Source organism: Chiloscyllium plagiosum, unplaced genomic scaffold (genome assembly GCF_037043375.1).
Source record: "Chiloscyllium plagiosum isolate Xiang-an unplaced genomic scaffold, Cpla_swu_hap1 HiC_scaffold_51, whole genome shotgun sequence".
NCBI lineage: Eukaryota > Metazoa > Chordata > Chondrichthyes > Orectolobiformes > Hemiscylliidae > Chiloscyllium > Chiloscyllium plagiosum.
The window spans coordinates 22112792-22129916 of NW_028270189.1; the positions used below are offsets into that span (position 1 = coordinate 22112792).

A 17125-nucleotide genomic window follows, 5' to 3' on the forward strand; every position below is an offset into this window, starting at 1 on the left:
CGCATCTACACCCTGGAATATTAAGCTGCTAGTCCTATCCATCCCTGAGTGATGCCTCTGTAATTGCTATAATATCCCAGTGCCATGTTCAAAACCATTCCCTGAGCCCATCTGCCTGACCTGTCAGGCATCTTGCACTGAAATAAATGCAGTGTAACTGGTCCGTCCCACTTTATTCTGTGGCTTGCTCTTGCCTGCCTTGACAGTCTAATCTGAACTGTACCAGCCTCGGACATACCTCTTTTCTCACTATCTCTTTAGGTTTACCCCAACTCCCTCACTGATTTAATGCCTCCCGAGTGGAACTAGCAAATCTCCCTGCTCATCAGGACCCCATGCTTTCCCCTTCCTATGCCATTGGTACCAATGTACAATGTCCTCCCACTGGCTATTCTCCCCTTTGAGAATATTCTGCTCCCTCTGTGAGACATCCTTGACCCTAGCATCAGGGAGGCACCACCCCATTCTGATGTCTCACTGTCAGCTGCAGAAATGGCAGACTGTGCCCCTGACTAGAGTGTCCCCTAACACCATCGTTTGCGTGGAACTGGGTATACCTTACATTATGTTAGAGCCAGTCTCAGTTGCAGTAACTTGGCAGTCAGTGCTATATTCCCCTGAAAGTCTATTACCCCCTACATTTTCCAAAACAGTACACTTGTTTGAGCTGGGGATAACCACTGGATATTCCTGCAGTACTTGCCTACCCCTCCTAGTTTTCCTAGAGGTAACCCATCTACCTGACTGTATCTGCAGTGTCCTGTAATCCTGAGACTGCCACCTATCACACCCCCCGGCTCCTGTCAATACCTCACTGCCTTTAATCACTCCTCCACCAATCCATGTGATCTGATAGGATTTGCAAACACACTTCCTGCAGACACAATCATCAGGATCATTGAAACTCTCTCTAATCTCCAACATCCGACAGGAACAGCACGCCACTCTACAACAGGCCATCTCTCCGCCTTAACAATCTACAGACCAAGACAAAGGCACAGTCTTACTGCTCGAAAAATACTGCCCGAGAATAACTTAATGCTTACGCTTTATATTTTAAACATTTAAAGAGCAGACCGAAAGACATAAAAAAGAAACCCTCCCCTTTCTCACTATTAATATAATAAAACCGTCTAAAATTGATGTTTCAAGAGACTGAAACCCACTGAGCTGATTCGGCTGTGAGCAGCTCAAAGAGAGAGGTCTCTCTGAGGGCAGCTGTGAAATGTCACTGTTTGTTTCTCTTTTCTCCAAGCTGCATTTCCGAGCGGTTTATACCTGCACAACCAGTCAGCTGGGAGAGGTCACTGCTCGGTTTTATTCACTGGAGGTTGCCTTTGCTGCCCAGACCAGTATTTATTGGCCACCTTTATGTGTCTTGGAGAAAGTGGTGGTGAACGGCCGCCCTGAAATGCTGCAGTCCATGTACACCACAGTGATGTTTGGACAACAATCCCCCACTAGACCCACATCCCTCCCTGTCTCTGTAATCCCTCTCCAGCTTCAGAAATTGCATGTGTGTAATTTTACCTCAAATTGTACACTGAGAATGATGGAGCTTTTTTAAAAATAATACATTGCTAAAAAGGGAGGCAATGGCCAGATGATATTCTTGCTAGACGAGTAAAATGAGCAATCTTCCGAGGATTACGGTTAGATGGTAGCACCATGGCTGATGGTGGCATCTGATATCAATAAAATCTCGAATGAAAAGGCTCATGATGACCATGAAACTACTGTCGACTGTTAGGAAAAAACCCATCTGGTTCACTAATGCCCTTTAGGGAAGGAAACGGTCTTCCTCACCCGGTCTGGCCAACATGTGACTCCAGACCCACAGCAATGTGGTTAACTCCTAACTGCCCTCAGGGTAAACATCCACATCTGAGTGAATAAACAAAAAGAGATTTATATTTAAATCGCAGAGGAAAGATTTTTTAAAAACAAAATGGTGTTTTCAAACTTTAAAAAAATCACCTTGGTCAGATGGCACTATAGACGCTGCAATAATCAGGGAGAATATAAGGAACAAATATACAGAGAGATCTCCGATATACAGTCACAACAATAAGGTTATAGTAGTAGGTGATTACGATAGTGTGAAAGGTTTGGTTGGTAAAGAATGTGTTAAATGAGTTCAAGAAATGTTCTTTATCAATATTTAAATGTTCCTATCAGGAAGCAAGCAACACCTGACCTTTTCTTGTCTGATCAGACAGGGCAAGTGACTGAAGTGATAGGACGGGAACAGTTTGGGTGAGAGGAAATTGTGGGCACCATGGAGAAATAGTTGTGTAATCGATAACTACAGGTGAGCTGCCTGATGACTGGAGAGTGGCTAATGTTGTACCTTTGTTAATGAAGGGGTATAAGGAGCAGCCCAGGAACTGTAGACCTCAGTGGTGGGTAAGCCGTTGGAGGCGATTCAGAAGGATAGGATTTGCATGTATTTGGAGAGTTAAGGAATGATTAGGGACACTCAACATGGTTACTTAACAGGGTGTCTCACAGACTTGATTGAGATTTTTAAGGTAGTCACCAAGAAGATCGATGAGGGCAGAGTGGCAGACATTGTTTATTTGGACTTTAGTAAAGCCTTTAAAAAGGTTGTGCAGGGGAGACGAAGTTGTAAAGTTCGATCCCATGGGATTCAGCAAGAGCTTGCCAACTGGATACAAAATTAGCTTAACAATAGGAGACAGTAATAGTGGAGGGTTGTTTTTCACACTGGAGGCCCGTGACCAGCAGTGTTCTCCAGGAATCGGTGCTGGGTCCATTTTTGTTTGTCATGTGTGTAGATGGTTTGAATTAGAATATACAAAGCATGGTTTGTTGTGGGTGACATCAAAAACTGTTAAGGTAGACATTAACAAAAGGTTATCCACGAATACAGAGGGATCCTGATCAATTGGGTGAATGGGCTGAAATGTGGCAGATGGAATTTAATTTGAATAAATGTAAGATATTATATTTAATAAAACAAAATCTCCTTTAGCCTCATTAATTAATTACACTAATTAAAAGTAAGGCCTTGAGTAGTGATGTGGAACAAAGAGACCGAGGGGTTCAGGTCTTTGCAGTTTGTGTCACATGTAGACAGGGTGGTTAAGTGGGTGTTTAGCACGCTTACCTTCATTGCTCAGACCTTTAGGTATAGGAGTTGGGACCCTGTCATGAGGTTATACATGATGTTGGTGAGGCCTCTTCACTGTGTTCAGTTCTGGTCCCCGTTAGAGGAAGGATGTTATTAAATTGGAGAAGGTTCAGAAGATGTTTCCCAGGATGTTGCCATGAATGGAATGATTGTTTTAGAAGGAGAGGATGGATAGGCTGGGATGTCTGTCACTGGAGAGCAGGAGGTTGAGGGGTGGCCTTATTAGAGGTTTATAAAATCATGGAGTGTGAGCAGCAGCTAAGGTAAGACAGTTTGTTTTAAAATTACTTACCGGTAGCGGACAGCGGTGATTTTTTCTCTCTTTACAGAAAGAGCGGGAGCAGCAAGGGAAAGTGACGAAGACCGGAGGGGCAGTCGGGTAGGTTTTTTTTCCCTTTAAAAGCGCGCAGGAGAAGAACCCGAGGCACTACAGAGGTAGTGTCTCCCACCCGCCCTCCTCCTCTAACCTAAATAATAAGACCCGGTGTGGTAAGTAGGTAAGTGCTGCATTTTGCTTGTTCTATTCTTTAGACCTAGTTTTTTTTTTTACAAAAGGTTACTTTCAGAGGGATGGAAGTGAAGGCAGTGCAATGTTCCTCTTGCAACATGTTTGAGGTGAGGGATGCCATGGACATCCCTGCTGAAAACACTTGCCGGAAGTGCACCCATCTCCAGCTCCTCCAAGACCGTGTTAGAGAACTGGAGCTGGAGTTGGATGAACTTAGGATCATTCGGGAGGCAGAGGGGGTCATAGATCGGAGCTTTAGGGAAGTAGTAACTCCAAAGATGGCAGATAGATGGGTGACAGTGAGGGGGACTGGGAGGAAGCAGCCAGTGCAGGGACCCCCTGCGGCCGTTCCCCTCAAGAACAAGTATACCGTTTTGGATACTTGTGGGGGGGACGACTTACCAGGGGTAAGTAACGGGGCTCAGGCCTCTGGCACGGAGCCTGTCCCCGTTACTCAGAAGGGAAGGGTGAAGAAGAGCAGAGCAATAGTAATTGGGGACTCGATAGTTCGGGGCACAGATAGGAGGTTTTGTGGGAACGAGAGAGACTCACGTTTGGTATGTTGCCTCCCAGGTGCAAGGGTATGTGATGTCTCTGATCGTGTTTTCCGGGTCCTTAAGGGGGAGGGGGAGCAGCCCGAAGTCGTGGGCCACATTGGCACCAATGACATAGGTAGGAGGAGCGCTGAGGATGTTAGACAGGCTTTCAGGGAGGTAGGTTGGAAGCTCAGAGTTAGAACGAACAGAGTTGTTGTCTCTGGTTTGTTACCCGTGCCACGTGATAGAGAGTCGAGGAATGGGGAGAGAGAACAGTTAAATGCGTGGCTACAGGGATGGTGCAGGAGGGAGGGATTCCGGTATTTGGATAACTGGGGTTCTTTCTGGGGAAGGTGGGACCTCTATAAACAGGATGGTCTACACCTGAACCTGAGGGGCACCAGTATCCTTGGTGGGAGGTTTGCCAGTGCTCTTGGGGGGGGCTTTAAACTAACTCTGCAGGGGCATGGCAACCCAGACTGTAGCTTTAGGGTGCAGGACCTGGAGTGTAGGGAGGTTAGGAACATGGCATCAATTTCAAAGGAGGGTGCCTGTAAACAGGAAAGTGGTTTGAAGTGTGTATACTTCAATGCAAGACGTACACGAAATAAGGTAGGTGAACTTGCAGCGTGGGTTGGTACCTGGTTCTTCGATGTTGTGGCTATTACGGAGACATGGGTAGAACAGGGACAGGATTGGCTGTTGCAGGTTCCAGGGTTTAAATGTTTTAGTAGGGTCAGAGGTGGGGGTAAAAGAGGGGGAGGTGTGGCATTGCTTGTCAAAGATAGTATTACAGCTGTGGAAAGGACGATGGATGAAGACTCGCCATCAGAGGTAGTTTGGGCTGAGGTTAGGAATAGGAAAGGTGAGCTCACCCTGTTAGGAGTTTTTTACAGGCCTCCTAATAGTCCTAGAAACGTAGAAGAAAGGATTGCGAGGATGATTCAAGAGAAGAGTGAAAGTAATAGGGTGGTTGTTATGGGGGACTTTCCTGATATTAATTGGGAAAGCTACAGCTCAAGTTCGTTAGATGGGTCAGTGTTTGTCCAATGTGTGCAGGAGGGCTTCCTGACACAATATGTAGATAAGCCAACAAGAGGTGAGGCCATACTGGATTTGGTTCTGGGTAATGAACCAGGCCAGGTGTTAGAATTAGAGGTAGGTGAGCACTTTGGGGACAGTGACCACAATTCGGTGACTTTTACTCTAGTGATGGAGAGGGATAAGTGTGCACTACAGGGCAAGAGTTATAGCTGGGGGCAGGGAAATTATGATGCTGTGAGGCATGACTTAGGATGTGTGGCCTGGAAAAGTAAGCTTCAAGGCAAGGGTGTAATTGATATGTGGAGCTTGTTCAAGGAGCAACTATTGAGTGTCCTTGGTAAGTATGTACCTGTCAGGCAGGGAGGAAAGGGTCGTGTGAGTGAGCCGTGGTTTAATAAGGAATTGGAATCCCTTGTTAAATGGAAGAGGGCGGCCTATGTAAAGATGAGGCGTGAAGGTTCAATTGGGACGATTGAGAGTTATAAGGTAGTCAGGAAGGACCTGAAGAGAGAGCTAAGAGCAGCAAGGAGGGGACATGAAAGGTCCTTAGTTGGTAGGATTAGGGAAAACCCTAAGGCTTTCTATAGGTATGTCAGGAATAAAAGAATGACTAGGGTAGGAATAGGTCCAGTCAAGAATAGTAGTGGGAAGTTGCGTGTGGAGGCTGAAGAGATTGGGGAGACACTGAATGAATACTTTTCGTCAGTATTCAATCAGGAACAGGACATTGTTGTCAATGTGAGTACTGAGTCACAATTAAGTAGAATGGATGGCTTTGAGGTATGTAGAGAAGAGGTGTTGGAAATTCTGGAAAGGGTGAAAATAGATAAGTCCCCTGGGCCTGATGGCATTTATCCTAGGATTCTCTGGGAAGCAAGGGAGGAGATTGCAGAGCCATTGGCCTTGATTTTTATGTCCTCGTTGTCTGCAGGAGTAGTGCCAGAAGATTGGAGGCTAGCAAATGTGGTTCCCTTGTTCAAGAAGGGGAGTAGGGATAACCCTAGTAACTATAGGCCGGTGAGTCTCACTTCTGTTGTGGGCAAAATCTTAGAGAGAATTGTAAGGGATAGGATTTATGAACATCTGGATAGGAATAATGTGATCAAGGATAGTCAGCATGGTTTTGTGAAGGGCAGGTCGTGCCTCACAAACCTTATTGAATTCTTTGAGAAGGTGACTAAGGAGGTGGACGAGGGGAAAGCAGTAGATGTGGTGTATATGGATTTTAGTAAGGCGTTTGATAAGGTTCCCCATGGTAGACTACTGCAAACAATACGGAGGTATGGCATTGAGGGTGAGTTGGAGGTTTGGATTAGGAGTTGGCTGGCTGGAAGAAGACAGAGGGTAGTAGTTGATGGCAAAGGTTCATCTTGGAGTGCCGTCACTAGCGGTGTTCCGCAAGGATCTGTTTTGGGACCATTGCTGTTTGTCATTTTTATAAATGACCTGGAGGAGGGGTTAGAAGGTTGGGTGAGCAAGTTTGCGGATGATACGAAAGTCGGAGGAGTTGTAGACAGTGAGGAAGGATGTGGCAGGTTACAGCGGGATATAGATAAGCTGCAGAACTGGGCAGAAAGGTGGCAAATGGAGTTCAATGTAGCTAAGTGTGAGGTGATTCATTTTGGTAAGAGTAATAAAAAGATGGGGTACTGGGCTAACGGTCGGATACTTGGTAGTGTGGATGAGCAGAGGGATCTTGGTGTCCATGTACACAAATCTTTGAAAGTTGCCACCCAGGTAAATAGTGCGGTGAAGAAGGCATATGGCGTACTGGCTTTTATTCGTAGAGGAATTGAGTTCCGGAGTACTGAGGTCATGTTGCAGTTGTATAGGACTCTGGTGCGGCCACATCTGGAGTATTGTGTGCAGTCTTGGTCGCCATACTATAGGAAGGATGTGGAGGCACTGGAACGAGTGCAGAGGAGGTTTACCAGGATGTTGCCTGGTATGGTAGAAAGATCGTATGAGGAAAGGCTGAGGCACTTGGGGTTGTTTTCATTGGAGAAAAGAAGGTTTAGGGGTGACTTGATAGAGGTGTATAAGATGATTAGGGGTTTAGATAGGGTCGACAGTGAGAATCTTTTTCCTCGTATGGAGTCAGCTATTACAAAGGGGCATAGCTTTAAATTAAGGGGGGGGGTAGGTATAGGACAGATGTTAGGGGTAGGTTCATTACTCAGCGAGTCGTGAGTTCATGGAATGCCCTGCCAGTAGCAGTGGTGGACTCTCCTTCATTATGGGCATTTAAGCGGGCATTGGATAGGCATATGGAGGATAGTGGGCTAGTGCAGGTTAGGTGGGCTTGGATCGGCGCAACATCGAGGGCCGAAGGGCCTGTACTGCGCTGTATTCTTCTGTGTTCTATGTTCTATGTAGATAAGATGAATGGCTGCATGGGAGGGGGATTCAAGACACCGGTGCATACACTTTGAGAAGAGATGACAAAGATTTTAAAAAGACATGAGTTTTTCTATTTTTGCACTTATGGGTTGAACTTCCAGAGGAAGTGGTAGCTGTGAATACAATTACAATACTTAAAAGATATTTGAATAAGTACATAAATAGGAGATATTTGGAGGGATATAGGCCAAGCAGAGGCAGGTGTGATTAGTTTAGGTGGAATTATAGTCGACATGGATTGGTTAGACCACAGGATCCATTTCCATGATACATAACTTTGAAACTCTTAACTCTCGGTGTCTTCGTGTTCACAACTCTCCCTATCACTGTCACCTCATGAAGCTTCACAACTCTTCCTTATCTCTGCTATCATAAGCATCTCTGTAACATCCTCCAATCACACAATCCTCCCTATCTCTGTAATCTCGATCCCCACAAATCTCTCTGCTAAGTGCCTTTCTGTAATTCCAGCCTTGAGGATAGCCCATTTTTAACTCAGATTCCTGCACCCTGAGCTCCAGAATTTCCTACTAAACCTCTCTGCTCATTTGCCTCCCCAAAACATTAACCAATCATCTATTCTAATATCAAAAAGGTATGAGATGATCGCAGCGGGCCTGTGTGCTTGATGACCAATATGGAGAAGATGGGGGCATTGTGTTCAACAGTTTAATACCAGAGACTCTGACCCCATTTTATTCCGTGTTTCTCAGTGATTCCCTCTTTTTGAAGCAGACATGAGTGAGAAGCAGTGGAGAATGTAAATGATACACAGTCTGCATAGTGAGAGGATTCCACCACCACTGGCTGTTTACCCTCCAGCTCCACAATGTCCAATAACCTATCCATGCTATCGCGGATCCTGGCACCAGGGAGGTAACATACTATCCTGGATTCATGCCTGTGGCCACAGAAGTACCTGTCTGTACCCCTGACTATTGAATCCCCGTCACTCTCTTTCCTCCTGTTCTGTGCAGAATCCGAAGCGGGATACAGTATCTGTTTGATAGCGGGATACAGTATCTGTTTGATAACGGGATGATCACTGGGAACTCCTGCATTTCCTTCCTGAGCCTTTTACTTGATCTGATAGTCATCCATTCCCTTTCCTAACTCACTGAACGTGCTGTCCATAACATCCTCAGAATTGCAGATGAGCTACAGTGAGTCCATTCACAGCTTCAGATCTGAAAAGCAGTTTCCCAGTAACTGCAGATGGGCACACTTCCTGCACATATTGTCGCCAGGGACACTGGAAGCATCCCTTATTTCCCACATTGTACAAGAGGAGAATACCGTGGATCTGAGGTCTCCTGTAACAATGTCTCTCTAGATTCACCTAGTTCTCCTATCGCGAGAACTTAAATGAGCTAGCAACCTTTCTTCACTTCAAGCATGTCCATTATAATCTAAAGCCCTGACCTTTACTGAAGCTAACATGTTATACTTTAAAATCTGTTACAAAATATTCAGCAGGTATCTCATAAAAATTGGCTATTCCCATTGGGGCCATGTGAATTTCTGAATGGCCTGAACTAAACCTGAGTTTCAGCTTCACCTTCTCCCTGTCTCACCTCATTGTTTTCACCCAACTCCAAAACACACTCACTGAGCCAAGCAGCATTCTCAGTACAGCCCTGTCATTTTCAGTTGTCAGAATCTGGAACATTCCACCTGAAAAGATGCTGGAATTTTAGTCCATAGGAATTTTAATGGGTAGCTTGCAGAGAACTGAAAATAAAGAGTTTACAGGTTAACATTACGAAGTGGGTGATTGGGGACTAAATCTGACAGTTCCTGCAAAGAGATGAGGTGCAATTTGGATAAATCTGTGCTCCCTTTCAGGGCAATATCTCCTTCCTCAGCTGCAGGGCCCAGAACAGAGCACACACCCAAAGGGTGATCCAGCCACAAATTTGTCAATCTCTCTGATTTTTGCTTTACAAAAGTATTGAAGATTAGATTTAGATTACTTTACAGTGTGGAAACAGGCCCTTCGGCCCAACAAGTCCACACCGACCCACCGAAGTGAAACCCACCCATACCCCTGCATTTACCCCTTACCGAACACTACGGGCAATTTAGTATGGCCAATTCACCTGACCCTGCACATCTTTGGACTGTGGGAGGAAACCGGAGCACCCGGAGGAAACCCACGCAGACACGGGGAGAACGTGCAAACTCCACACAGTCAGTCGCCTGAGGCAGGAATTGAACCCAGGTCTCAGGCACGGTGAGGCAGCAGTGCTAACCACTGTGCCACCGTGCCGCCCACTAAATGATATTTTCTCATAGACAGAACAGACAAACCTTTCTGTTTTCACAGTTAAATGCCAATTATATTCAGGTCCTGATGTCTCTGCTGACTGTAAAAACCTGTTTTTGAGATCCCAGTCTCAATTAATATCCCATAAAATGAATTCACACAACAAAACTCACAGTCAGTGCAGGATGAATAGTAAAGACAAATATTTATCTTGCACCTAACCTACACGTCTCTGAAAACTAGGGGCAATTTAGCTCCCAGTGCAATGGCAAAGGAGACAGGGGTTAAAGAGTGAATAATAGGTGGGGACAGAGCCCAAAGGAACATTTGGAAAGAAAAAGGACTGGATAGCGATCTGGCTGGGAGAGTGCATAGCTGTTAATGGAGGGAACAGGAACCGGTGTCTGGCAGCATCTCAGTGGTTGTGATGGAAATGGTGGCTGATGTACGTTCTGCCGCAAAAAGACCCTGAGCTTCCAGTTGCCTGCCACTTCAACACACGAGCCTGTTCCCTGGCCAACATCCCTGTCTCATGCTTACTGCAATGTTCCAGTGAAGCTTGATACAAACTGGCAGAACACTCCAGAACATACCAAATGGCTCCGTATTTCAATTACAGCAATTTCCCCTCCCATGTGGTCAACAATACCCTCCACCGTATCTCCTCTACTTCCCACACCTCCGCCCTTGAACCCAACTCCTTCAACTGCAACAAGGATAGAATCCCCCAAGTCCTCACATTCCACCCAGGTACAACACATCATCCTCCACCATTTCCACCACCTACAATCAGACCCCATCAGAGATATATTTCCCTCCCCAGCCCTTTCAGCATTCCTCAGAGACCATTCTCTCTGTGACCATTCTCTCTGTGACTTCCTTGTTAGATCCACGCTCCCCACCAACCCATCCTCCACTCCCAGGCACCTTCGCTCGCCATAGCAAGAGGTGGAAAACCTGTGCCCACACCTTCCCCTCACCTCCATCCAAGACACCAAAGGATCCTTCCACATTCAGCAGAGATAGTTCTTACATTCAAACATCTCACCTATTGAGTCCTTTGCTCTCGATGTGGTCTCCTCTACAGTGGGGAGACAGGACAACAACTTGCGGAATATTTCAGGGAACACTTCTGGGACACGTACCAACCAACCACACTGCCCTGTGGCCGACAACTTCAACAGCCCCTCCCACTCCGCCAAGGACATGCAGATTCTGGGCTGCCTCCATCGCCAAATCGACCCATCCGAAGCCTGGAGGAATAACACCTCATCGTCCGCCTTGGGACCCTTCAACCACACAGCATCAATGTTTCCTCATCTCCCCTCACCCCACCTTATCCTAGCTCCAACTCTCCAACTCGGCACTGGCCTCTTGAACTGACCCACCTGTCCATCTTCCTTCCCCATTATCCACTCCACCCTCTCACCATTACCTCTCATCTGCATCTACCTATTGCCTTCCTAGCTCCCTTCCCCCCCCAACCTACACACCCCCTCCTATTTATTTCTCAGCACTCTTTCCCACACCGCACATTCCTGATGAAGGGCATATACCTAAAATGTCGATTCTCCAGCTACTTGGATGCTGCCTGACCTGCTGTGTGTTTCCAGTGCCACATGTTAACGAAGCTGGAAGAAGAAAACCTCATCACCCACTCGGGGACCCTTCAGCCCTTTGGCCTCAATATCAAATTCAATAATTTTAGATCCTGAACTCTCCCACGTCCTAGCATCCTAGCCCCCTACCCCACACACCAGGCCTTGTTATTATATAGCCTGCTATTACACACTGTGATTAGCCACTAACAGTCCCCATAAACAGCTATTCACTCTCCCCCAGCCAGATCGATATACACTCCTTTGTCCAATTTCTCCTCTCTCTCTCTTTGGGCTCTATTCCCAATCATTTACTCTTTAGCCTATACCTTCTGCATATAAACCAACATTTTTTCCTCAGTCACATCAGTTCTGAGGAAGGTTCATAGGATCAGAAATGTTAACTATGACTTGTCTTCACAGATGCTGCCAGACCTGCTGAGCTTTTCCAGCACTTTCTGGTTGTTGTTTATCATTTCCATCATCCACAGTTTTTTCTGGTTTTTATTTAGCGGGAGCTTGTAATTCATGTCAAGCAGCCTACATCATGTGTTTATAAACCGCCCCAGTACCCACAAACTCCATTTTTCTCCCAATCTATGCCACTCCCATCACACTCACTGAGTCCCCCCCTCACAGTGACACTGCGCCTGCACAGCTCATGGTCACGTGTTGGCCTGCTGGCCACACCCCTCATTCACTTATATTGGCTGGAGGATCACGCCAACTCTCCTATTGGTCTGCAGCTGCTGTCAATCACCTGGGCCCCATTGTGTCATGTTGGTGGGATCCTCCCAATGAAGGGTGACCTCATTGAGTTTTATAAAACCATGAGGGGCATGAATGGGATAAATAGACAGGTCCAGAACGAGAGGGCATAGGTTTAAGTTGACAGGGAAAATATTTAAAAGGGACCTAAGGGGCAACTTCTGTCAATCAGAGGATGCTGCATGCATGGAATTTTCGGTCAGGACAAGTGGTGGAGCCTGGTACAATTACACCATCTGAAACGCATCTGAATGGGTATATGAATAGGAAGGGTATAGAGGGATATATGCCAAGTGCTGGCAAATAGGACTTGATTAGGTTAAGACATCTGGTCAGCATGGACGAGTTTGACCGAAGGGTCTGTTTCTGTGCAGTTCATCTCTATGGCTCGATGGCTCTGCGGTGGGATGAGCTTCATCATTCACAGTGAATGGGGCATTATCACAGAGTATAAGGGCTGGGGGCTATTCAGCCCATATGAGCTGTACTTTCTCCCTCTGCAGATGCTGCAAATCTGTCCCAACTCCTCTCCCATCTGTCCATAGCCCTCCAAATCTTTCCTTAAAAAGTTGAATTCCAAATTTGTTTTGACAGTAACTGTTGAATCTGCATTCAGCTGTTGTTCAAACTGTTCCAGATGCTCAGAACTGACTCAGTAAAATAATCTTCTCATTTTTACCTTGCATTATTTGCCAGTTACATGAATGCAGTTACTAAAAATTGTGACAAACTTTCTACTTTCCCTCTCTGTCAACTAAATATCCTGGAGACAAATCTGCTCCTGGTCGAAATCACGACAAGGGGAGGTTGAATAGGCTGGGGCTGTTTTCCCTGGAGTGTCGGAGGCTGAGGGGTGACCTCACAGAGGTACATAAAATCATGAGCGGCATGGATAGGATAAATAAGATAAATAGACAAAGTCTCCTCCCTGGAGTGGAGGCTTCCAGAACTAGAGGGCATAGGTTTAGGGTGGGAGGGGAAAGATATAAAAGAGACCCGAGGGGCAACGTTTACACACAGAGGATGGTACGTGTATGGAATGAGTTTTCAGACGAAGTGGTGGAGGCTAGTACAATTGCAACATTTAAAAGGCATCTAGATACGTATATGAATAGGAAAGATTTGGAGGGATATGGGCCGGGTGCTGGAAGGTGGGATAGATTGGGCTGGAATATCTGGTTGGCATGGATGGGTTGGACCGAAGGGTCTGTTTCTGTGCTGTATATCTCTGTGATGAATGACCTTTCAGCCATTTTTTAAATCTAAATAGCTAGTTCTCCCCATATTCTATGATGTTGAACTTGCTAACCAGTCTGTTGTTATGTGGAACATTGTGTCTTCCTGAAGTCCATGTTAACGATGTCCATGCACAAAGCCATGCTGATTCTCCCCAATTATTTGCCTTTCCAATTACATGCAAATCCTGTCCCTTAGAATCCCTTCCAATAACTTGCCTGCCACTGACTTCAGGCTCACCGGTCTATAGTTCTCTGGCTTTTCCTTACCACCTTTCTCAAATAATGGCACACATCTTCCAGGACCTCACCAGTGGTTATTGATGACACAAATATCTCAGGGAGGGGCCCAACAATCACTTCCCTAGCTTCCCACAAATTCGTGGGATACATCTGATCAGGTCTCAGGGATTTATCCACCTTTATCCATTTTAAGAGATTCAGGGTATCCTCCTCTGTACATGGACACTTGCCAAGTTATCACTATTTATTTGTGCAAATTCTCTAGCTTCCATACCGTTTTTCAGTAAAAACCAATGTGTAATATTCATATAGAATCTTTCCAACCTCCTGCGGTTCCATAGTCAGTCTTGTTGATCTTTGAGGGTCCCTATTCTCTGCCTGGTCACTCTTTGTCCTTAGTGTATTTCTAGAATCTCTTTGGATTCTCCTTAAACCTCTTTCCCAAAGCCATCGCTTGGCCCCTTTTTGCCCTCCTGGTTTCCCTCAAGTATTCTCCTACTGTCTCTATACTCCTCCAGGGATCCACTCAAACCCAGCTGTCTGTACCTGCCATATCCCTCCTTAATTTTCTCTCGACAGGCAGCATTCTCTACGCCTCCCAGAGTTGCCCGAAACAGGAACATACTGTCTGTGTACTCTCATTGTCTCATTTTTACAGGTCTATGGAGGCAATGGCAGATGTGGACAGAGAATCAATCATTCTCAGTAAAGAGGAAGTGCTGGGAATGGGAACTGCCTAAAGGTAAAAGGGGTGCCTGGCCGTGATGGAATGCATCCCAGGGGCTAAAAGAGATGGCCGGGAAATAGCAAATGTGTTCATGATAATTCGCGAAAATTTGCTGGGCTCTGGGACGTATCTGACAGATTGGAAAGCTGCAAATGTGATGCCACTATTTAAAAAAAAACACCCATTAGTTTAACTTCTGTAGTGGGGAAAATGCTTGAACCTCTCAAGGAAGTAGTAGCGAATTATCTGGGTAGAAACTATCCCATTGAGCAGACACAGCATGGATTCATGAAAGGCAGCTCATGTTTAACGCATTTACTTGAACTATTTGAGGACATCACAAATGCATTGGACAAAGGGGACCCGGTGGATGTGGTGTATTTGGATTTCCAGAAAGTAATCGACAAGTTGCCGCATGAAAGGCTGCTGTATAAGATAAAGGCTGCACGGCTTTATGGGTAATGTATTAGAATGGATACAGGATCGGTTAACCAACAAAAAGTAAAGAATGGGGATAAACGGGTGTTTGGATTAGTGTTGGCACTACAACTGTTTACAATTTACACAAATGTTTTGGAGTTGAGGACCAAGTGTACGGTGTCAGAGTTCACATTTGATACAAAGATGAGGTAGAGCAATGTGTACAGAGGCCACCGTAAGTCTGCACAGGGATACAGATAGGTTACGTGAGTGGGTAAGGATCTGGCAGATGGAGGATAATGTTGGGAAATGTGGGGTCATCCATTTTGGTCGAACTAACAGCAAACTGGATGATGAAATGGTGAAAACGTGCAGCAGGCTGCTGTGCAGAGGGAGCTGGGTGTCCTTCTGCATGAATCACAGGAAGGTGGTTTGCAGGTGCAGCAGGTAATTAAGGCAGTGAACGGAATATTGTGCTTCCTTGCTAGAGGGATGGTGATGCTGCAGCTGTACAGGCCACAACTGGAGTACTGTGTACAGGTTTGATCTCCTTACTTCAGCAAAGATGTACTGGCACTGGAGGGGGTGCAGAGGAGGGCCTGGAGTTGAGAGGGTTGGAGTATGTGGAGAGATTGAGAAAACTGGTTCTATACTCATTTTAATTTAGAAGAATGAGAGGTTGGATGGGAAAAAAAACAAAATTATGAAGGGAGTAAGTAAGATAGAAGCAGGGAGTTTATTTTCACCAGGGATGGGAGAAACTAGAGAACGTAGCGTCAAAATAAGGTGGAGCAGATTTAGGACTGAGTTCAGGAGTAACTTCTTCAGCTAAAGGGTTGTGAATCTGTGGAATTCCCTGCTGAGTGAAGCAGTTGAGCTATCAACTTTATTTGCCTTTAAGGCAAAAGGTAGATTTGTGAACAGGAAAGGATGAAGGATTATGGTGAGAGAGCAGGAATGTGGAGCTGAGGCCATGAAAAAATCAACCCTGATCTTATTGAATGGCAGAGCAGGTTTGAGGGGTCAGATGAAAGTTTTTGCCTTGTGCCATCAAAATTGACCTTTGAAAAGTTAAGTTTCTAAATTGGACAATCTGGTCTATTATTTTCTGTAACTATTTTAAAATTAATAGAATTATCAGAGAATCCCAGAATCCCAACAGTGTGGAATGAGACCATTCAGTCCATCACATCGATACTGACGCTCAGAGCCTCCTAACCTCCCCCTGTAATGTTGCATTTTCCAGGTCCACCCAACCTCCACATCCCTGAACACTACGGGCAATTCAGCCTGGATAATCCACTCTACCCTGCACATCTTTAGACTGTGGGAGGAAACCAGAGAACCCAGATGCAATCCACGCAGACAACCGCAATAAGGTGATCATGCCTTTCTTATTTCCCAGTTCCACCCAAATAACTTCACTGGGCGTACTCCCATGAATATCCTCCCTAAGCACAAACATAATGCTATCCCTAATCAAAAACGCTACCCCCCCCTCTCTTGGCCCCGTTTCTATTCTTCCTATAGCAGCTGCCAGTCCTATCCATCCCTGAGCCACGTTTCTGTAATACTCATTATATCCCAGTGCCATGTTCAAAACCATACCCTCAGCTCATCTGCCTACCCTGTCAGGCCTCTTGCATTGAAATAAATGCAGTGTGACTGTTCAGTCTGACCTCATTCTCTGCTTTGCCCTTGCCTGCCTTGACTATTTGACCTCAGAACTGCACCAGCCTCAGACATACCTCTTTTCTCACTATCTATTTGCAATCACACCCACTCGCTCACTGGTTTAATGCCTCCTGAGTAGCATTAACAAATCTCCCTGCCCAGATATTACACACCTTCCAAATCAGGTACTATCCATCCTTCTTATCAGGTCAACTCTACTCCAGAGGAGATCACAATGATGCAAAAATGTGAATCATTTTCCCCTGCACCAGCTCCTTAGCCACTCATCCAGCACCTCCTCCTCTGTAATATGGACATTTTTCAAGACGTCACAATTTATTTCCCCACATTCTATATCGCCCATGTACTTCTTCACAGTAAACACTGATGCAAAGTATTGTTTCCCTATCTCGCCCATCGCCTGAAGCCCCACACAAAGACTGCCTTGCTGATCTCTATTTTCTCCTAGTTAGCCTTTTGTTCTTAATGTATTTATAAAAGCCCTTTGGATTATCCTTAACCCTATTCGCCAAAGCTATCTCACGTCCACTT

At 45.7% G+C, this 17125-nt stretch overlaps 1 long non-coding RNA gene across 5 annotated transcripts in view; it reads right to left on the bottom strand.

Moving 5' to 3' along the window:
• The window catches only part of LOC148135057 (uncharacterized), a 72273-nt gene that overhangs the window by 44670 nt on the left and 10478 nt on the right, over nt 1–17125 (bottom strand). The gene's annotated exons all lie outside the window — the stretch shown is intronic.